The 24,002-nt window shown below is 47.2% G+C and overlaps 1 long non-coding RNA gene across 1 annotated transcript; it reads left to right on the top strand.

The window, feature by feature from the left end:
- Positions 1-12,665: 12,665 nt before the first annotated feature.
- LOC136476495 (uncharacterized) lies at positions 12,666-14,498 on the top strand. Its single transcript, XR_010763604.1, has 3 exons — positions 12,666-12,877; positions 13,645-13,806; positions 14,077-14,498. It is a non-coding gene; the product is annotated as an uncharacterized lncRNA (long non-coding RNA).
- The last annotated feature ends 9,504 nt before the right edge of the window (positions 14,499-24,002 follow it).

Raw genomic sequence — 24,002 nt, forward strand, 5'->3', positions numbered from 1 at the left:
ACGGTCGCCGCGCCACGCTCTCCATCGGCAACATCTCGATATCCCACCGCTTCGCTGGATCCTCGAAGGCGCCACCATCTGTGACGTCTCTATCGGAGCGTCTGGGGACTACGCCATCATCGTCAGCCGCAACCTCAACAATGACGCCACTGCCAGGGTGTCTAGGGACTACGCCATCATCCCCAACCATAACCCTGACAACGGCGTATGGGCAGGAAATGCCTCCCGCCAAAGGAGGAGCACAGCGGACGACGGCGTAGTCGACGACGTACGACGCCCACCGGTGCCTCTTTTCCTTCGATAGCAGCGACTCCTCAGTAAGGGCAGTACACACCATCTTATCTACGTTGGATAACCTCCGGCTCGACATCACGCGCCAGACTCGTGAGCAAATTTGTGAGTTCTCTCTCTCTCTCTAGCATTACTCTTCCTCACTCAGGAATTGCCACGATGCACGGACGCGTTCGGCGGAAAGGAAGAAGAAGGAGAGATAGCAGCTCGGAGGTAGAAGAGGAGGTGGGATGAGAACTCCTCTCCCCCTCCCTATTTAAAGAGGAGGCGCGGTAGCTAAGGAAAGGCGAAAGGTTGGATGAAAAACCCTCTCCCTTCTCCTCTTTAAATACGGAATCAATGCTGATTGATATCTGAGGGGACACGCCGAAACTGATGGGACGCACCCCGGTCGACGAGGTGTCCCTCTTTGGTCAAACTGAGCACTGCCTGGGTATGGCCCGCTACTGACCCACTCCGGACATGGCAATTAAGGCGCCCACGTAGGCAGACAGCCCTTCACCTTCCCATGCAGGATCACGGACGATCTGATGATAGGACCTTTTAGATCTCCTAGGCCGGCCGTTCGGCCCTAAAGACACGACGAACGAATGTCCAAAGAAAGATAAGCCTCTCAGCTTTCTTACTTTATGCGTTAAAATTCATTCACGAGTTTCTGACCCCGTCAAACGGCGGGGACACGAACATCACTCGGGGGCTGCCGAGGATGACTACCAGTCTAGACATCCTCTTCACTCGACCCCTCCATACGCTTGAAACTGGGAGTACAGAATACGGGCATAGAACTTTGAGTAAAACTGGATGAACTGGCAGACCCTATGCCTCGGTGGCTACGGTGTTTTCGTTCACCAGAAAAACCATGCTCAAACACCCCTCGCGTCTCCGACTTCAACGTCTGCCTTCTCAGGAAGGGTTTGGAGGGGTTACTCCAACATAAGTTAATGTTGCCACCGAGACACGAAAAACAAAGAATAGCAATTCTTATGCAGGTTACTCCAACCTCATCGTGAACATCAGGGTCTGAACCCCGCGCGGACACATTTGGTAAGAGCCTTTCGTCACTCATACCGCCAAGGTAATGTTGCCGACCCTGCCTTTGTTTCGATTATATTATACGTAGGCAAAACATCCCAACGCTTCGTGTCGCATCACGAAATGGCCATCGCCTCATTCGATATAGGTGACCATAGGCCAAGGTTCGAAGGTCGGCCCGTGAAGGGCTCAAGGCCGCCTCATGCCGAACAGAGCCAGGGAGAGATAACCGAGACAAGCCCCAGTGGCCCTGCCTGACCCTGCTCAGAAGCGGACAGGGACGTCTCGACCTTCTCTCGTTCCATTCTAACCCCGAGCTAAACCCACAGAATCTCCATCGAGGAGAGGCCATCGGGCCCCCTGAGCTTATCGAATGACTCAGGCATCTGCTGGGAGGCGGGTTAAGAAGTTGTGGAGTGCCACCAGAGGGCTCTGCCGACCCCATCAGCAAATGATGGACCTGGATTCCACACGAATGTACCCATTAGCGAGCTCGTTGAGCACGACACTCGAGCCGTCGAGGCAAGTGTCGTTCACTCAGCCCCTCTGATTGCGAAAACCGAGGACGAGGTAACACGCAAATAACGGTCGACCCCTATTAGACCCTAACAAGGCTCGGGGGCTCGAGCCAAATAATACAGGGACACAGGTTCGAAGGCCCCACCTTGCCGAGCCCATAGAGTCCCCAGTTGGGGATTTCTGTTGGAAGACAGGGCGGGGAATATTGCGATGACATCCATAGACTTCGTCGACCCTGTCACCAAAACCACAGTTCTGATCTCCAATAACCCCCGACCCCAGCAAATGCAGGGGGTCAGACCTTACTCGGGGGCTGGTTAAGGTACGGCTACCTCCTTTCTTTCTTTCTTTCGAAACAATCTCCTCGCATTATAACCAGCGACATAATTCAGGGGAACAGATTGGTAAGATCGTAAAAAATCAAACAAAACGAAATTACGACGCAAAATCACGAAAAGCGTCCAGACTTGAAAAATACCGACACTTGTCCATATATTACACATAAGTTGTTCTCAAAATTGTTTGACTAATTACTCCCGCGGAGGGAGAACCATCTCTTTCAGATTGTCTGCTAGGTTCTTCATAAGGGGAGCAACCATCTTCTCCATTTCCTCCAGCTCTTCATCCTCATAGGTGGACGGGAAGCCTTCGCTCATCACCTTTAGGTTTATTTCCTTCTCGTAATGGGCATGGGCGACGATGAAGGCCTGGGTAATCCCGGTGTGAAAGGCACTCTCCTCAAGCTGGCCCACCTGAGCCGTGATACCTGCGACATGAGCCACAAGTGGGCTGGTCTCCACCGGCTCCGTCACATTCAGGGCATTAAGGACCACCCTGACCGCAGCTTGTAGAAGATCGCGCTCATCGCTCTCAACCTGAAGGGCCCTTCGTGCATAGGCAACCTCTTTTTCTAGCTTGGTGGAAACGTTCTTAGCTTTCAACCTTCAGTTCATCGCATCACCGAGCTCCACCCGGAGAGAGCGGACCACCACGACATCCTCGTCCACCTTCTGCTAGAGGGCCATGGCCCTATTCTCGGCCTCCCGCCGAAGTTCCCGCTCCATCTCCAGCTCCTTCAGGACTTTGTCGGCCTTCTCATTGACCGCGACATTCCTCTGTAGCAGCTCGTCTCGCTCTTTCTGGAGCCTGGCAATCTCCTCCCCATCTAGCTTAGACCTCACCGACAGATCCTCGAACATCCCATGGGCCTCCTCCACATCCTGATGCGCCTGGGCCTCCCGCTCCTGGGTGGTAGCAAGCTGGGCGGCCATGTCTGCTCGCAGCCAGGCCTCCTCGAAAAGGCGATCCCTCTTCACCTTCTGCTCATGGAGAAATTGGGACTTTTTTTGGCTACGAGCAAGAAAAATCTGAAGAGGAAGAAGACCGGTATCAGAAAAGCGAAAACACAAAAACATGCGCAGAAAGAAGAAAGCCCAGCAAATACCTGAGTAGTAGGAATAACAATCTCACGGAGGGCTCCTTTAGCCTGGTCCAGGGCATTCAGCATGGTCGAGATCCCAATGTCAAGACCCTCCCGCTCCATGCTCTCGAAATGATCATTGAGCGAGAAAAGGGTCGACGTTGGGTCCTGAGCAGCCATCCACTGGAGCGGTGGCTCCCCCCACGCGGGGGAGTGGTCTCCTCCCAACAAAGGGGCCAGGGGCAGCTCCCTCCTGACCCTATGCAGCACCACTGCCGCGCTCGAGGATCCTCCGACTAGATCCTCCTCCATCTGGGCCACTTCGAGCGCCACGGGCGGATCCACCTGGGCCCCCGGTGGCGTAGATTGCACTATGCCCTCGTGCGCTACCACGGCCGTACCCCGCTGGTCTAGGCTTGGCGTAGTCATGACCACCTCCACCAGCGGTATACAGCCCTCGGCCAGCTGTACCACGTCCGCCATGAAGGAAGCCGCCTGCTCGGTAACCTCCGCGGGCGTGGGCGCCACCACAGACGCCATCAGGTCGGCCAACACGGCCCCGACATTGGCATCACTCCTGCCTGAAACAGGGGTGATGGCAGGCGACGCCATCTATCTCGCTTGAATGGTGAGGCTCTTCTTAGGCGCCAGCCCTAGGGGGTGACCCGTCCGCAAGAACCTACACAAAGGTAATAACCATTAAGTCAAAATAAAAATTTAAAAAGGATGAAAACAAAGGAATCAGCAACTTACGTTGACGTCCTCGGCCGGCGGAAGCGTTTTGGGGATGGATCCCCAGATCCCTGCCCCGACTCATCTGGGCGGGACCGTTTCATGCCTGCCCCCTACTCCGAGGCAGGGGGGTTCATCTCGTCAGGCGTGACACCGGAGTCGCTCCCTCCATCGTCTCGTCAGGCGCGGCACCGGAGTCGCTCCCCTCCATCGTCTCGCGGGGCGCGGCACCGGAGCCGCTCCTCTCCATCGTCTCATCGGGCGCGGCACTGGAGCTACCCCCCTCCATCGTCTCACGGGGTGCAGCACCGGAGCTGCTCCCCTCCATCGTCGCCTTAGGGATGGCGGCAGCAAGCCCGCCCTCCCCCATCCACCAGTCCTCGGTCGGCACACCGTGCGAAGCGGCGGACTCGCCGGCCTCCACTAACCTCATCGATCTACTTCCCTCCGCGTGGAAAGGGAAGGGCCCCTGCACGGATGGGTGGCCACTCGTCAGCGTGTCCTCATCCTCTAGGACACCCCAATCCATGCCGACGGCTACCTCGTTGTTGTCGTCATCATCATCGTCATCGTCGTCATCCTCACTGCTCACGTCCTCTCCCCGATCCCGTGCCTCCTGCTTCAGTCATTTCGCCTTCTTCATGTCTTCCCTTGCTTTCTTGTCCCGCTCGGCTGCGAGTTGATTCACCGCCGCCACGACCTTGTCCTTCAGCAGTGGAACCGGGCTGTCCTTAAAGACCAGCCCCCTCGACTGGTCCTAATGTCATAAAGCAAGTGTTAAAAAATGGAGATCTAGGAAAAAGAAAAGAGCACGGGAGAGGAGGGCTTACAAAATCAAAGAATCCAGGCTCCGGCCGCATTGGGGGGTGTCCAGGCACCGGATACACAATGTCGAGGACCCTGCTTGCAGAATCCTTCGTCGACTCCGTCGCCTCCTTGATGCGCTGCGCCACTTCCGAGTAAGGAAGCGCCTCGTCAACAAGCACCGTCCCCTCGAATGATATCCCAGGCATCATCCAATGCAGGGGAAGCACACGCGCCATCAGGGGCGCCACCCTCCTAGCGTGGTAGGCACCGATAATCCCTGTCCCCTTTACACCCCGACCCTTCAGGGCTTGGAGGGTAGAAAGAAGGTCGGAGATGTGTTTCTTGTCTTTGGACTGGACGCCCCAGCCCCACGACTCCGGAACGTCCACAATAAGACGTCCAGTATACTTCGGTAGGGTGGCACTCGCATCATCCCTAACATAAAACCACTGCGAGTGCCATCCCTTGTTGGATGTCGCCAGATGCATGTATGGGTAACCCTTCGACCGGGTATGGCGCAGATAAATGCTGGCACATCCCATCGGCGCGTTCACATCTTTCCCCCCAATCTTCCTCTTTGACAGACTAATGTTAAAGAAATACCGCCACAGATCAAAATGGGGATCGATCCCCAGGAAACCCTCGCATAGGGCAACAAACGCTGCCATGTGCTGAATCCCATTGGGAGTTAGATGCTGCAGCTCTACCTCATAGTAATCCAACAACCCCCGAAGGAATCTATGCGTGGGTACCCCGAATCCCCGCTCATGGAAGATGGCAAAAGAGACGACATACCCTTCAGGCGGCACCGGCTCACCCTCGTCGCCAGGTAGCAGCCACTCCTGGACGGCGGACAGTGGGCAGAGAAGGCCGCGGCGGATGAGGCCCTCCAAACGCTGAGAGGTGATGCTTGATCTGCCCCACAACTCCATTAAAGCAGTAGGGGGGAAGGGCAGGCGCGAGCTTGACGGCAGCTACAACGCGAACGCAAGCCGGTCGACGGTGGCGATGCGGGCACAGGAGGCTGGGATGATTGGCGGTGGATGTTTCAGAACGCAAAGGCAGGGGAGCGAAATACAGAACCTTGGGGGCGAACCCCGTGGTTTTATAGGGGGCGACGGATGCAAGAAGGGCAACCGTCCGACTCGATCTCCGGGACTGCCACGCGCGCCACCATGTCACGTCGTGGGACACGCGCCCGCAGTCCCTATCCTCTCACCCCAAAAATCTCGGCGGACGGTTTGCCTTCCCTAGGCGAATCCGGACTCTCTGCCCACCTAGAAAACGCAAGCCACGAAGGCCTGTTCTTTTCTTTTTGGCCCACCTAGGGCCCAGAAGCTCGCCGGCCGGCCCAACTAAGAAAGGATCCACGAACGATCCGAAATCAAGGGCAGAAGCACCAGTTAGGTCAGCCCCGAATCAGTTCCCAGCGAACGGGATGCCACGACCCACTCGGAAAAACATCTAGTTGATAAAAAAACTAAGTCCTTCAGCCTTACCCACGAAGGGACCGATACAACCCCCCGGGCGACTCTACTCGAATCACCCGGGGGCTCGGGGGCTACACCCATCGGGTGCGCTCGCGCGCACCCTCTGGCGAAGTAACTTCGACGAAGTAAAAAAAAACACCCTCCAGGCAGTTCTACTCGAACCACCTAGAGGCTCGGGGGCTACTGTCAGGGACCTAATACCGGGGTACCCCAGAAGGTGGAACCAATAACCGCCGAACGTGAAAAACTTCTAGACGCATAAGGGCGCCGTTTCATCCCTCGTTCGGGTAAACAGGAGTTTGGTTTCGCCTCGCTCGACGCCTTTGGGAGATAACTCTGCCTCGCCCGAGGGCTCAAGGTTAATCTCCGTCTCGCCCGACGCCATTGGGACAGGCTCGGTCTCACCCGAGGGCCAAGGGATAAACTCCGTCTCGCCCGATGCCTTGAAGGCGGGCTCGGTCTCGCCCGAGGGCTGAGGGATAGGTTCTGCCTCGCCTGACCCTGGAGGGGCGAGGTCGGTCTCACCCAAGAGATAGGAATTGGTCTCCGTTTCGCCCGACGGCGAGGAACGAGTCTCACCCTGCTCCATATCTAAAGATTGGATTCATCCTCCCTGACAACTTCTCCCCATTCCCTCGAGATGATAAGTACAGGGCAAGACAAGACGTTCGGGTCAATCGTGGCTCCAAGGACCATACCCTGCGCCCTGGCAGGAAAAGTACTACCAGGGGATGACAGGACAGGTGCTTTAGACCCTTCCGGGCACCACAGAGCCCGAAAGGTTGTACAGGTGCGTGCTCCTCGCCCTATAGAGTTGTAGGCGCCGCCTTCAGCCCTGGGACATGCAACCCGACGAAGATATACGACAACCGCTACGCTCCAGAAAAGGACTTAATATCTCCATGCACGACGGACATTCCATCATCATACTATGGACCCAAGGGAGCGGCACCCACTTCCCGACCCCTCAGGTCCGCCAAGTCAGAAGGCCTTGACCACGTCGTCGCTCCGGACCCCGACCCCTCGTCCCTCCGACGAAGACTCACAGGAACCAGAAGGCGTGCGGAGCAAGGCTAGGAGAGGCTAATAAGTCAAAACCACAGTACTACAGCCCACACCCTGCGCAGGGCAGCATTCTGTAATCAACCTGATATTCTACAGAGACATCAACAATATTGTAGGCGCCTATCTTCCTTCGCACTCACTAGAATGAAGGAGGAGGATTGGGTAGACGTGAGCCACAAGACTAAGTAGAATATACATCCTAAACCCTGGCCCTTGTAAAAGCCACCCCCTTCCTCTATAAAAGGGGATGCACTTCCTCCATCAGGGGACGGACTAAAAAAGACCGAAACGAGACCACGCACTCATGCACACAGTCAAGCGGCTACAAAGCTCTTGACCTCCTTTCAACCCTTCCATCAGAGACTTGGGACCAGTCCCTCTCTCGATCGTTTGTACCTCTTACTACGGACCGTTCATGGTGCTAATAACACGAGCAGCAGCAAACTGGACGTAGGGACATTCGGCCCGAACCAGTATAAATCTTGTGTCCTTTAGCGCACCATCCGAGCCTAATGCGCATTACTATAAATTTACTTGCCGGTGCTTGTACGAAACACCGACACAACTATAACTAATGAAACTTTAGGCCCTCAATAATTTATATATAGAGAAAACTATTATATTTGAGAGTTGTTGCCTATAGTTCATTCAGGTCTCCAATAAAGGAATAGACGCCATCTCTCTCCACAAAATCCCCTTTGGCATTAAAGATGGATAAGATATATGTTGTCCACGTGTCCTTACAATTCCAAACTCGAGAATAAGAAAAAAGAAGTTTTTTGTGTGTCTCTACACAACCATTAGAGTCTAGATTTTCTCCTCGAACTCTAATACCGACAAATTACCTCCATCATTAGTTAGAAGTGGGCTTCAAGATCATTTTATCCATTTTCATTTCAAAAACTGGTAAATGCATGATAAGGTTTTTAAACTAGGAAAAACATCTATAAATTTATACAAATCCCAAGAAAAATCCTATAAAAAGATTGGGTCATGAGAAGCCCAAATAAGGCATTTATATCTTGTGAAAATAGATCTAGGATCTTCTTTAAATTGGATTTTCAGGATAATATCCAGAAAGAAACTAGAAAATTCACAAAACATTCTAATCAACACATAAACATACTTTGAAATATTTACACAACAAATATACGACATGCAACCAGCATGAATGCAACATATATCAATGTTGAATGCATTCGTGAGAGTTACATAATGTGTTTTTGTTGTGTAAATTTTTTAAAATGCAATTATAGATTGGTTAGAGTGTTTTAGAATTCCAGTTTTTTGGATAATTTTTTTTCATTTTTTGAGAGGTGAATCTATTTGTTCAAAGCTTCTTTGGATATTTTATTTAGTTTTTTCTCGCCCCAATCTGTCTCTAGATTTTCTTTCCTCAGAATTTATGAGCTTTTTTAAGAATAATTTATAAGCTTAAATATATCTTTTTGTGGTTTCAAAACGTTATTAGGTGTTTACTGATTATTTTTATTTTAATTGGAAAATGATAAAACTGTCTTGAAAATCACTAGTAACCGGGGCAAGGAGATAATTTAAATTGTTTTGAGAGGCGAGGGAGCCAGTATATCTAGTTTTAGAGCTCGAGGAGGAAACATAAACGTTGGCAATGAGTTTTTTTAGGGAAATTTAAACTTCCATTAACCAACCATGTCAGCTGAATCGCTTGACACCAAGTACAGTATACAATCAGGCACTCTGGCCATTACTGAGGACGTTTCCTCTACACTCGTGCTCCTAACAAAGCTAATTCATGCGCTACACGATTACATTTCTCTGGGTACATATTTCAATTCGGGAGACATAAAGTTTTCAGCTAGCAATTCTTTTAGTTTATGCACCAGCCCTCCCATCATTGACAATCTGAAATCATCCCCCAGGAGTAAATGGAGATTGGAAACAGCTGAGGAACATATTCTATCTCGCGTTCTTCCCTATATCTCGAATCGCTGCCCTACGACAAGAGATACTCAACTTCCAACAAAAAGAGAAGGAAAACAGACCTGCATAGCATCAGTTTCAAGAATAATATCACCACATCCCAAATCTGCTACCGCTTTCAGACCTTCGACGCAGGCTCGAAGCTCCATGCGCATAGGATTGCAAGCGAAGCGTTGTCGTCCGAAACCGGATTGGATAGCTCGACCCTCATCATCACGGATCACGTATCCCCATCCTCCATTTCTGTCCGCAACTCTGAAGGAGCCATCGACATTTATTTTCAGGCTGCCACTACTCGGGCGCTGCCATTTTCTCGCCCTTGATCCAGCTGATCCCACCCGTTGCATGCTACTGTTCAGTGCCTGCATGGGACCGTGCAAAGCCTTTAGCTCCTGCGTTTGCTTCCGGCATAGACTTGCCAGATATGCTGCTGATCGCCGCTGCTCCCCTTCTCTAATAGCATTCCTCTCATGCCACCAATTGCTCATCAAGAATAAAGACTGCAGCCGGGCATCTCCATTTATTGCTAAAATCAACTTCACCACTTCCAGTGCATTTTGAACGCTGGCAATGAGTTAGGGACACAAAAAATTGTGTTTTTGGTGCATAAACAAACAATACCAGATTAAATCATAGCACATTACTGGCCCGAATCCATTCCACGGGCCAATATCCTTTGCTTAGGCCCAGCTATCATCAGTCCATCAGAACCGACGCAGAGCCCAGTCCACGTGACTCCTTCCCCGGAGTGGAGACTGGAGACCGAACGCATCACCGGCTGCGCTCGTGGCCGTCGTCCGCAGACTGCCAAAGGCTGCAACTGCGAGTCTGCGAGCAATGGCATTGCCCGATTGGCGCCAGCGCCGCCCAGCACAACATCAGCGCCCGTGACACCGACGCGAGCATGCGTGAGAAGGACAGTGAGAAACCAGGCGGGAATGTGACGGCGGTGGACTGGAGCGAGAGGCCTGCTGCCAGCAGACGTCGACGTAGGCATCTATCTATCCCCCCGGCGGCTGGCGAGGGGTCACGGGTTGCCGTGCATGCTCGAGTGGAGTTTTTTTTTGACGAATCCGATCAACGGATCCCGCCCGCGGCCCGCCCGTGCTCCTTGCATGAAGGCATGCATCCATGGCCCAGCGGCCATCGGGACGGGGGACCCTGCACGGGACCGCGACCCAGCACAAAAGCCGAAAGCGAGGGTGCAAAAGTGTCCACGACCGGGCGGGGCGGGGCGGGGCGGGGTCAACCGTCAACGCTGCTGTTCTGCCTGTACCCTGTACCACAGGTCCACAGTACCAGCAGCAGCCGGCGTTCCAGCCCAACGCGTGGAGCAGGAGAGTGGACGGAGGCCTGGGCCGCCTGGCTCACGCTGCTAGTCCGCTACTAGATGCCCCCGTAGGCTACCTACCTGTACCCACAGTAGATCACTAGAAAGAAAGTGCGTGCGTGATGCCACTGCACGTCGCTGGGCTACGCGCGCGGCACGTTCGTCAGGACTCAGGAGAGCGTTTTCCTCTCCTCCTCCTCCGCGAAACCTTTCTCTCCAGTAATCGCGCGCATCACAACGTGTCCACGTGGAAGCGTGCGTCGAAGCACGGCGGCGGAGCCGGAGCGCGCCTCGTCCCGGCTGGCTCCTCGTCGGCGCCGCGGTGGCGCGCGCGGGGCCCCGGCGGCAGGGGCCGGGCGGGCGCGTGGCGCCTCGCGGCGTGCACACGGCGCGGGCGCGCGCTCGCGGCCACTATATATGCAGGGGTGCATGCGCACCATGGTCATCATGGGTGGCCGGTTGGCCGCTCCGTCTCGCTTTCGGCTTTTCCCCGGTGCGCACTGGCACGGGACTACAGGAGGCGGCATAACGGAAAGCGAGAGACTGGCTGGTCCAGGCCATGAAGATGAGAGCATTCACTATTCAGCTGCTGTTGGAAAAGGGCCAGCTGCCCGGCAAGCTCTGACTTGCGTGCTTCCGCTGCAAGGTGGCTGTCCGCTCCGCGTGCGTGATCGGGCTACGACGACGGACGTGTGCGGCCGGTGTAAACCCGGGCACGTTTGATGGTCCTGTTAACGTGTGCCCGGGCTGTTTAGCTCCACTCAGCACTGCGCCAATTGAAAAAGAAGATTTACAGAAGGAATTCCTATGCAGAAACGGGTAAGGTTCCATCCCCAGCCAAGCTGCTAAATTTGGGTCCACACATTTCCACCCCTGCGTTGTGTACAAGAGCATCAGTGCTTGGTTTGTTGGCTATGGCTGCTAGACACGAATCAAATTATTCGAAATCAATTGACTTCCAAATGGGTGCGTGCAGGTTCCTATTTTCTAATACACATGCGTGCATGTCCCAAGGATTGTTGTGAGGCCTCCATACTCTTTAAGAGTTTGGTTGAAAAATCCTGGTTCTTTTTTTGACGAAACAGGAAATCCTGGTTCTTCTGTCAGTGTTGACGGCATATGTGGATATCGTTTTTTTTTTCTTGAAAGGCATCGCTGTGAAAAACCTCCTATCCTTCCTAGTTTACTTGTTCTATGTGGCGTGAGGGGTGGCGTTTGACGGTCGTTGCTTCTAAGGTTCGTTAGCGCTGTGTTTCTTGTGGTGCTGGTCTCGTTGTCGTCTCCTTTGTGAGGGTTTTGTTTTTGTTTTTTTTTTATATATTTTTATTGCAAAATTCTTCATCTTTGTTAATATATGACCCACGGGTTCTTTGAAAAAATGCATGTCCTAGGGAAGCAATGCAATACTGCACGAACACCTGTTTGACTATTTGGTACGATGCAATGTTCAATACCACAAAACGGAGAACATGTGCCAATAGTAGAGGGCTGTTGGGCCTACTTGCTTGCCGACCACACCACGCTAGTCGGCGTCTAACTCCCAGCAGTAAAAATAGGCGCCACCGCTGTAGAGGAGTTTCACACTAGTAGAGAAGCAAATACTTGCTGCAGCTCTCTATTGAACCGATAACCGATAAGCAATCTTTTATAGCATGGCGGGACACAGGTTAGACGTGGCAGGGAAAACACCCCCGTTGTGTCAACTACCGATCAGCCCCTTGCTACCAATGGCAGAAGGCTGTTGTGTCAACTACCGATCCACACTTAGACTCTCCGTTTAAGAGAAACAAATTTTAAGATTTCTTCTTAATGAAACACCTCGACACTTACTCCCCGTTAAAAAAGCAAATGTTAATGCTCTGTTCGCTTGAACTTATCAGCCCGGCTTGTCAGCTATAGTATAGTATTTTTCTCTCACAACAAAACAACATCAGCCGACTTATCAACCACAGAAACCATCAGCTCAGCAGCTCGTAAGATTTCGTGTGTTAATGAAACATCTCACGCGAGGCTTAGTGTTTTCTCTGCTCCTAAAAAGATAAAACAGGACCCGTTCACTTCCCGTGGTGAAGCCGGCGCTGCCGCGCGTGACGCTTCTCCGTGCGATTTTTTGCACCGGATCTTCCCCTCCTCGCACCGGATCGAGCCCTCTTCCGCCTGGTGGGAGTGCCATGCTGTGAGGAGCACGCGCTGAGTACGAACTCCTTGGTTACGGCCTTCATGAAGGATGTGGTGAGTCTCCTTCAAATCCCCAAATCCCTGAACCACATCCTTCTCCATGTCCTGCTGCTCGATCTGAAATCCCTTAGAAAGATTACAAGCTGTAGGCACAGTCATCAGTTTCCCACGCTACCAACACAAACGAGCTTACAGATGGCTTTGGCGCAAGTATGCAGTACTGCCCCCCTTGGCACCATGCCATGGCTAGGCGGTGGTGCCTGAGCGCCAGACTTAAGTGGCCAGCAGGAAATAGGCAAGACAATCATGGCAGCATGAAAATGCATAAACTAGAACGGTTTCTCTTGATGCCCGAATATAAATATTTGTATCATGTTAACTAACCTGATAGAAACTGGCTGCAATTTTGCTTCAGCAGTTATTTATTTTGCCAAGCTGTGCATTTCTGCAGTCTGAAAATTTTAATGATTCGTTGCCCTCGATGTATCAGGCAGTTTTGTAGGTTTATTCGTTACTCTGACAACTTTGTTCTTTGCTTCTTCTTTATACAAAAAAACCATTGGAAGTGTGGGATGCGCCTTCTTCTGTCAACTTTACAAGGCAGTAAATATGCAAGATGACTGCTTTAATGATAAGTCACTAGCAGCAAGTTATGTCCAAATGTTTCTGCAAATAGTTTAACTAATGTGTAATTAGAGAATAGCTGTTCCTGCAAATAATGAGTATATAGAGTCAGGTTTGCTAGCCCAAACTTGCTGCATAATTAGTGCCAAAAATAATTCCTTGCTTTGGACTGAAAAATGATGCTATTTTTGATCCAGGTATTTGGGAAGGAATGCACACCTGTTCGCTTAATCGTATCAGCCATGCTTATCAGCCATGATACAATGTTTCTCTCCCACAACAAAACAGTATCAGCCGACTTATAAGCCACAGAAACGATCAAACGAACAGGGTGACACCAGCAAAGCATCAAGGGTAAGGTATGTTACACTGACAATACATAAATAGACACTTCTTTCTCCATCTTGTAGCCGATTACTCTTGTCATAAATTAGAATGCATCAGATTAAACTTCCAATGCTGAATTTAAGCTAAAAGTGGCGATGTTGAATTTCAACTCAAAATTACAGCTCGAAATGTTTACTCATGTTCTGCATCTGGTCAAAATTTCTGCTTTTCATCAAGACAGACACATCGACATCTCACAACTCACAAGCAAGTTTATCATCTTTTTTATGGTTTTCTTGTAGATGAAATTTTAGAAAATGAGGGCATGTAGAAGTACAAGGGTTTCAGGGACATCTATGCCATTCAAACACATCGTCCTTATTTGTTCTCTACATGCAGACTGCAGTAAGCTTGGGAAGTTTTAACAGATTTGCCCAGGGATAGGGATTTACTAATTGAAGAGTCTCTACACAGGTTTCAGAGGGATGATAAGAACGGATCTCTTTTTGCTTAACCTTATATTTAGTATATTAATATCATATTTGTGCTTATTGTACCGGTCAGGAAAGAGTTTTTGTTCCAAGTGTTTTGGATGGATGCTAAGATTATAACTTTTTTTCTTATGGAAATGATTCTTATATGATGTTGTACCAAAATGCTATCCTCGTAGGCCAGTCTCGGTGGTGTTTTATGAGAGTTTTATGGACATTAAATATGCTGACATGACACTATATTGATGAAGAGAGATGATAAAAGTTTCATGAGTGCACTGTTCCCAAAATATGGGTGTATTGGAAACTTGAACATGAAACTCCCACTAAGACTGGCCTTATATCCTGAATGTCTTGTAGAAATATAATTTTCTTTACACCAATAAATTAGTCTTTAAAGTGTTATTAGACTCAGATTGGAGCCTGCTTCAGACTTTTTGAGCTAAAAAAGTATTTCGGCTTGAAACGATGGGATTAGAATTACTATAATGTAAAATGCCTACCTTGTTGATATCACCTAATCTGTATTTTCTATGCATTTTGTCTTAAGTTTGCATCTTTGGCTTTGTAAAACTTTGATATATGCATGTCTGTAGGTTAAATGAAAGGTAGATGAGAGAAATTTCTTCATGAATTTGATCTGAAAATTCTTTTATGTTTCAAGTTCAGAGCATATATCGATATATATCATATGCTGTGCTCTGAACTAATGGCCAAAACAACAATTTGATCTGGGGTTCAACTTTCTTTAAATTGTTTTAAGTTGTGGAGACGATTGATTAATTTGTACGCTGCATTCATGTTCCCAGTTCAGATTATCGACATCACATCTACATGCACCCTATGTTGGACGGGATAATCCGGAATGGTTGATTTGATTCTTTATATAGCACATCAACTGTAACGCCCTGGTGTTACGATCTTGTTTAGCATTGTGATTTAGGCCTAAGAAAAAAATTTGAAACGATTTTCTCGGATTTTAAAATTTGACTTATGTTTAAAAATGTCTGATAGCAAATAAAAGGACGAATGACTTGTTTATTTGATTAAGCATGAAAAATAATTTTTATAAACCAAATAAAATATAGCTTGTAATTAGAACTTAAATAAAATTTGAAGTGTAAGCTAATAGTTTAACTTAAAATGTGATTTTTATAAATCAATAATAATATAGAACGTGTGTTGGGGTTTTAATAAAAATTAAAGTACAAGTCGAGTAGATGAAAGTGCAACTTGGGTTTTGAAAAACAAATGCTGTTGCGCATTTGTAGCCACTCGTTTTACCTATCCTGCACCAACCAGCAGAGCCACGCGACGCCCAGGTGTTCAGCTGTCTGTCGTGGTTTAATTATTGACTAGCGAGCGGACTGTTCCAGCGAGGACAAGACGTTTCCCTGCCCTGCATCTGCCACTAGCCGACACCGGCGACCCCGCTCGGACACGCTGCTACGATTCAATGCCTCGCACCAAGTCTTTTGTTGTTCGCCAACCGGGCCACTGCTCGTGGTCGCTATCCGCTCCATCGCATCATCTCTGCAGCCATGAATGCCTCAGCTTGTCTCTGTCCACCACGGCTTGTCTCTGTCTGCCTCAGCTTTATCTGTGCGCTGCCCCCGCATTCGTGTTCCAGTGGAGGCCGAGTCCTCAACGCTCGGCACTCCGAGCGTCCGCACCCTTGCTCGGCATGCCACGCCAACCGCGGGTGCGCCGTGGCCGCCCATCGCTGCCCCCGCTGCTCCTCGGCGCGCTGATGCCGTCGACGCCCCATGCGTCGCTCCTCGCCAGCGTTGAGCGCCTGGCTGGACGCGACCCGCCCGCTGCCCACAGCACGCCATGGCCGCGCCCGCCGTTGCCCGGCTCCCGCCCGTGGGTTCCCACGGCCGCGTTGGACCATGGCCATGGCGCTGCTCCTCCCGTGCCCCGCACGCCGGCGCCCCCGCAGCCGCTAAGGCGCATCTCGTGCACGGCGAGCCCGCGTGTCCCGCACCGGCGTTCCCTCCTCTTCCTCCCCGCATCGCGCGCTGCTGGCTGTCGTGCCCCGCCCGCATCCCGCGCCGCGTCTCCGTCGTCCGCCTCCCGCAGCGCCCTGCCGTGGCTAGTCCACTGCCGCCTGAGCCACCATCGTCGGTGAAAGGTCCTAATGGCTAGAGGGGGGGGTGAATAGCCTAATAAAAATTTCTACAACAACACTTAACCAAATGGTTAGACAATTATGAGGCGAAGCGAGTGTTGCGCTAGCCTACTCAAAATGCAAGCCACCTACCACAATTCTAGTTTAGATAGTGTCAATTCACACAAGAGCAATGGCACTACCCTATGTTAGTATGCTCTCAAAGGCTAACTAAAGAGCCACACCAACCAAGCATGCAAGCTCTCACAACTAGCTACACTAAAGAGCTTGTCAACTAGTTTGCGGTAAAGTAAAGAGAGTGATCAAGAGGGTTATACCGCCGTGTAGATGAATGAACCAATCAATCACGAAGATGAATAACAATGATGACCAATCACCTTGGAATCAATGATAAACACAATAATTTTTACCGAGGTTCACTTGCTTGCCAACAAGCTAGTCCTCGTTGTGGCGATTCACTCACTTGGAGGTTCACGCGCTAATTGGCTTCACACGCCAAACCCTCAATAGGGTGCCGTACAACCAACACAAGATGAGGATCACACAAGCCACGAGCAATCCACTAGAGTACCTTTTGGTGCTCCGCTGGGGAAAGGTCAAGAACCCCTCACAATCACCACGATCGGAGCCAGAGACAATCACCACCTCCGCTCGACGATCCTCGCTGCTCTAAGCCATCTAGGTGGCGGCAACCACCAAGAGTAACAAGCGAAATCCACAGCGAAACACGATCACTAAGTGTCTCTAGATGCAATCACTCAAGTAATGCACTTGGATCACTCTCAATCTCACTATGATGATGAATCAATGATGTAGATGAGTGGGAGTCCTTTGGCTAGGCTCACAAGGTTGCTATGTCAATGAAAATGTGCAAGAGAGATCCCTTGAGCCGGCCATGGGGCTATAAATAGAGCCCCAATCAAATAGAGCCGTTATACCCCTTCACTGGGCAAAACGCGCTCTGACCGGACGCTCCGGTCATACTGACCGAACGCTGGCCCTCAGCGTCCGGTCGCCCGATGGACGCCACGTGTCATCGCCTTCAAACGCTGTTCGTCATATTCCAACGGTTATGACGCTGACCGGACGCAGCAGCTTCAACTGACCGGACGCTGAACCCCCAGCGTTCGGTCGTTTCCAGTAAGGTACCGACCTCGACCGGACGCGTTCGATTAAAACTGATCGGACGCTGGAACCTCAGCGTCCGGTCGAGTACAGTAAGGGTCGAAACCTGGTTTTCCTCGACCGGACACTTCCGGTCCACCTCGACCGGACACAGCCAGCGTCCGGTGGTAAACCCTAGCCACTGTACCGATAGTCAACGTGACCGGACGCAGGCAGTCAGCGTCCGGTGCTTCTGGATTCAGTGTCCGGTCACTGGACTGACGCTGGCATCAGCTCTGTTCTCACTTTTATCTTCTCCACCATTGCTCCAATGTGCCAATCACCAAGAATTTGCATCCGGCACAATAAAAAATAGGCATTTTATTTTCCCGAAAGCGTCGAATCCCGTCGAGTTTGTGAGGCGGGATTCGGCGCTTTCGGGAAAATAAAATGCCTATTTTTTTATTACGCCGGATGCAAATTCTTGGTGATTGGCACATTAGAGCAAGGGTGGAGAAGATAGAAGTGAGAACAGAGGGACCCAAATCCATCTCAACCCTGCAAACACCTTGTGCACATGTGTTAGCATATTTTCACAAATGTTATCAAGGGTGTTAGCATTCCACTAGATCCTAAATGCATATGCAATGAGTTAGAGCATCTAGTGGCACTTTGATAACCGTATTCCGATACGAGTTTCACCCCTCTTAATAGTACGGCTATCAAACCTAAATGTGATCACACTCTCTAAGTGTCTTGATCACCAAAATAAAATAGCTTCTACAAGTTATACCTTTGCCTTGAGCTTTTTATTTTTCTCTTTCTTCTCTTCAAGTTTAAGCCCTTGATCATCTCCATGCTATCACCATTGTCATGTTATGATCTTCATTTGCTTCTCTACTTGAAGTGTGCTACCTATCTCATGATCACTTGATGAACTAGGTTAGCACTTAGGGTTTCATCAATTTACCAAAACCAAACTAGAGCTTTCAATCTCCCCCTTTTTGGTAATTGATGACAACCCTTATACAAAGATAGGAATTAAAATTCAATTAAATCCATGTTGCTTGTCCAAACATATTTACCATGTGTAAAAAGATATGGACAAGTTTTATGAACCCTAAGTGGTAGCAATTGCTCCCCCTACATATGTGCTAAGAGTTTGGATTGAAGTGTGCACATATGCTTAGATAGGAAATGTAGGAGTCAATGTATACCATATGATGCTAAGGTATAAAAGATGGACCTTTGAAGCGTGATACTAATCGGAATGCACCAATATACCATCTTTAGTATCATGGTTAGCTCAATACCATTTATAAATATTTGGAAGTGAAATCACTAGATATCCTATACATGCTAGTTTACATTTCATCATTCAAATCTACAACTAGCATACATCACACAAGCATGGATATTATAAATATGGAACTTGTGCCATGCAAGAAAACATATGTAATGCACATGTAAATACACCATACAAGTTCATGAGCTTGCTTCCCCTACTTGTGTGCTCAAAATTTTAGTTGATCCCTTTTCTTTGTTTCTCTCCCCCTTATCCCCTTTATCTTTGTTTCTCTCCCCCTTTGTCATCAATAACCACAAAGGTTCTAAATAGAGTTACTTATAGGGTTGAGATTATCAATGTCAATCAATGGGGTGAGGGTCATTTTCCTAAATTTGGTTCAATTTTAGATTATTTCCCAAAAATATTTAACTCGGTTTGATCCAAGGACAAGCTTCTTCACATCTCCAAATAAGGGTTATCTTGTACCATGTTGAGTTAAACACTTATAGTTCATTTTCTAGATTAAACACTGGGTTTACAAGCCCATAAATATGTCATATGCCATCACTAGATCAAGTCAAGCATAGAAGCAATAGTGATACCATATAGACATCAAAATCATTTGATTTTCATGAATGAGCCTAATAAGATAGAACCATATGCAAGATCCTACTAAGATTAAAAATATGACTAGATGCACTAAATATGTCCTTAGCAAGGATGTATGTTATGCCAATCAACTTTTACCTTAGATTGCTCGAAGGAGAGGCATGTCATATGAGTGGGGGTTGCATCAACACATATTTGAGAAATCCAATATGTTCAACTCATTTCTTAGCTTGCAAAACCTTTTCTCATCCAATGGCTTGGTGAATATATCGACAAGTTGATCTTCGGTGCCTACACTCTCAATGCAAATGTCTCCTTTTTGTTGGTGATCTCTTATGAAATGGTGGCAGACATCAATGTACTTTGTTCTTACATGTTGCACCGGATTGTTGGTTAGCTTGATTGCACTCTCATTGTCACATAGCAATGGCACTTTCTTGAACTTGATTCCAAAATCACTCAAAGTGGCCTTCATCCAAAGTATTTGTGCACAACAACTACCAGCGGATATGTATTCGGCTTTGGCGGTTGATAATGCAACACTATTTTGCTTCTTTGATAACCATGAAACAAGTGATCTTCCTAACAATTGACATGTGCCCGATGTGCTCTTCCTTTCAATCTTGCATCCTGCATAATCCGAGTCAGAGTAACTAACTAGCTCAAACTTTACTCCTTTGGGATACCACAAACTAATATTTTATGTATGCTTCAAGTACCTCAATATCCTCTTTGTAGCCTTCAAATGACTTTCTCTTGGTGAGGCTTGAAATCTTGCACACATGCATACACTAAACATGACATCCAACCTTGATGCGGTCACATAGAGTAGGCTTCCAATCATAGACCGATACAACTTTTGATCCATCATGTTTCCACTTGCATCACTATCTAAGTTGCCATTGGTTCCCATTGGTGTGCTAATGACTTTGCTATCAATCATTCCAAACTTCTTGATCATGTCCTTGATGTACTTGCCTTAACTCACAAAGGTACCATTCTTTAGTTGCTTGATTTGAAGACCAAGGAAGTAACTCAACTCTCCAATCATGGATATCTCAAACTCATTAGCCATCATCTTATCAAACTCATCATAAAATTCTTGATTGGTTGATCCAAATATGATATCATCTACATAGATTTGCAATACAAATAGATCTTTTTCAATCTTCTTGATGAAAAGAGTGATGTCAACTTTACCCATTGTGAACCCTTTAGAGAGTAGAAAGTCTCTCGATCTCTCATACCATGCTCTAGGTGCTTGCTTCAAGCCATACAATGCTTTCTTCAACTTGTACACATGGTTGGGCTTCTTATCATCTTTAAAACTAGGAGGTTGCTCAACATATAATTCTTCATTGATATAATCATTGAGAAATGTACTCTTAACATCCATTTGATAGAGCTTGATATTATGGGCACAAGCATAGGCTAGCAAGATTCTAATTGCTTCCAATCTAGCAACTGGGGCATATGTTTCTCCAAAGTCAAGACCTTCAACTTATGTATAGCCTTGTGCTACCAATCTTGCTTTGTTCCTTACAACTATCCCATCTTGATCTTGCTTGTTTCTAAAGACCCATTTGGTTCCAATCACATTGTGTCCCTTTGATCTTTCTACCAATTCCCATACTTGATTTCTTATGAAGTTATTCAATTCTTCATGCATAGCATTCACCCAATCAACATCCTTCAAAGCTTCATTTATCTTCTTTGGTTCAATGGATGACACAAAAGAGAAGTATTTACAAAATGATGCTAATCTTGATCTTATTTGTACACCTCTTGAAATATCTCCAATGATTGTATCCAAAGGATGATCTCTTGCAATACTTGTTGGTTGAAGGATTGGAACTTGATTGCTTGCATTTGCTTGATTATTTGGTTGAGATGATGTACTAGCCATTTGATCTTGATCAATATCATGAGAGTCACTTGCACAAGCTTGATTTGTATCATCTTGCACATTAGAGTTAGAGAGCACTTGCACTTGATCATCTTCATCATCATTCACTTGCCTAGGCCTCAATTCACCAATATCCATGTTCTTCATGGCATTTGAAAGTTGAATGCCTCTAACATCTTCCAAGTTCTCATTCTCTTCTTGTGAACCATTGGTTTCATCAAATTCAACATCATAAACTTCCTCAAGAGTACCACTATCCAAATTCTAAACTCTATATGCTTTGCTTGTGGTGGAATAACCAAGTAGGAATCCTTCATCACATTTCTTATCAAACTTGCCCAATCTTGTGCCTTTCTTCAAGATATAGCATTTGCATCCAAAGACCAAAAAATATGCAATGTTGGGCTTTCTACCATTCAAGAGCTCATGTGGTGTCTTCTCTTTCAATTTGTGACAATAGAGGCGGTTGCTACAATAGCAAGCCGTGTTGATAGCTTCGGCCCAAAAGGATTGACTTACATTGTACTCACTAAGCATAGACCTTGCCATATCAATGAGTGTTCTATTCTTTCTCTCAACAAGGCCATTTGATTAAGGTGTGTACTTGACCGAGAATTGATGTCTAATTCTAAATTCATCACATAACTCATCAATTTTAGTGTTCTTAAACTCACTACCATTGTCACTTCTAACTCTCTTGATGGTTGTTTCAAATTCATTGTGAATGCCTTTGACAAATGATTTGAATGTTGCAAATACATCACTTTTGTCCACTAGAAAGAATACCCATGTGTATCTAGTGTAGTCATCTACTATCACAAATCCATATTTGTTACCACCGATACTAGTGTATTGTGTTGGTCCAAACAAATCCATGTATAATAACTCAAATACTTTACTAGTGCTCATCATGCTTTTCTTAGGATGGGTGTTTCCAACTTGTTTGCCGGCTTGACAAGAACTACAAAGCTTATCCTTTTCAAACACATCTTTCAAGCCTTTAACTAAGTCATGCTTAATCAATCTATTCAATTGTTTTATTTCAATATGACCAAGCCTTCTATGCCATAACCAGCCCATGCTAGACTTAGTGAACAAGCATGTAGATAATCTAGCTTCACTAGCATTGAAATCAACCAAGTATAGATTCTCATATCTAAAGCCTTTGAAGATCAAGTTAGAGCCATCTACACTTATGATTTCTACATCATCTACCCCAAATATGCATTTGAATCCAAGATCACACAATTAAGCCATGGATAGCAAATTGAAGTTCAAGCTCTCTACTAGCAACACATTGGATATGCTCAAGTCATTGAATATTACAATCTTATCAAGCCCTTTGACCTTGCCTTTGCCATTGTCACCAAATGTGATACTATCATAGCCATCATTGCCATCGGTGTTGATTGAGTTGAACATCATAGATTTTATTTATAACTCTCATAAAATGTTTTATTAAATAAAAGTTTTATAATCTGTTGTCATAATTTATATATCAATGCTTCATCATGCCATTAATAGCTATTTATTTCCGTTGTAATTCTGATCATATGTTTATATTTCGCTGTTAATTTAAATTGTTCATAACTCTGATAATATGATTATATTCCGTTGTTATAACAATAAATATTATACTCTGATGTTTGTATTAAAAGTGATGTAAGAAATGTTTAAATGTTGTAAGCTTTATTCTCTCATTTGTGATCCTGATGAAAAATATAGATTTTTTTGTTCTCCCTTGCGGTGTGCCCGACGGAACTGCGTAATTTGATGTTCTCCCTTGAGTACTTAGTGTCTAATGGAAGACAAGTATTCCTGGGAGACATTAGATTAGGCGGTTCGGCCACATCAACCGTTTTAGGAAAGAAAAACAAATCCATATACATACTCTCTCTGTCCCCCAAAAAATATTGTTATTTTTACTTCCAGACATCTTGTTTCAAAATTTTTATATAAATATAATATAGTTTGTTATGACTTATTTTATCATTAGAGATACTTTAATAATCATTTATTTATTTTATAATTTACACAAATTTTTTTAAATAAGACGAATAGTCAAACACGATATCTGAAAGTAAAAAAACGCAACTCATTTTGGGACGAAAGGAGTATATATATACAAACGGATGATACATACACCCTATTCGCTAGGGCTTGTTTGGTTTATAAATCGTACTTTTTAGCTAACGAATAATATTTTTCTCTCGCACCAAATCAGCCAACAGTATTTTCAGTCATGGCTTATCAGCCAAACAAGCTCAAGCGAACTGGACGATATATCGTTAAGAACGAATATGGAGCAGGTAGTCAGTATCGAACCCGTAACCAAGGGCGGATCCAACGCCATACCGGAGTAGTGGAACCCCCTGTGGAGTACCCATAAATTTTTAGGCAAAGTTTAATAGTGTAGGGGGCTGAGACTTAAGATGGAGCAGCAGTGTTGTTCAACCCCTGAAATATTTTTTTTTTGATACGTCGCTGCCCGTAACCCCAAGCTTATGAGATTTGTGAGCTACCAAAGTGCTCTGCCTTCTTAGCGGGAATGGATCACTCCATCGTAAATGATTATTGTCCCGTAGCAACGGATGAACACAGTGGCGGATGCACGATGCGGGATAAGGGGGGGCTAAAACAATGGAGATGTTGATTTGCATGAAGATTTAATAGTGAAATCAAGCTTTTACTACAGTGAT

The sequence above is a fragment of the Miscanthus floridulus genome, chromosome 1 (assembly GCF_019320115.1).
Source record: "Miscanthus floridulus cultivar M001 chromosome 1, ASM1932011v1, whole genome shotgun sequence".
In the NCBI taxonomy this organism is placed as follows: Eukaryota; Viridiplantae; Streptophyta; class Magnoliopsida; order Poales; family Poaceae; genus Miscanthus; species Miscanthus floridulus.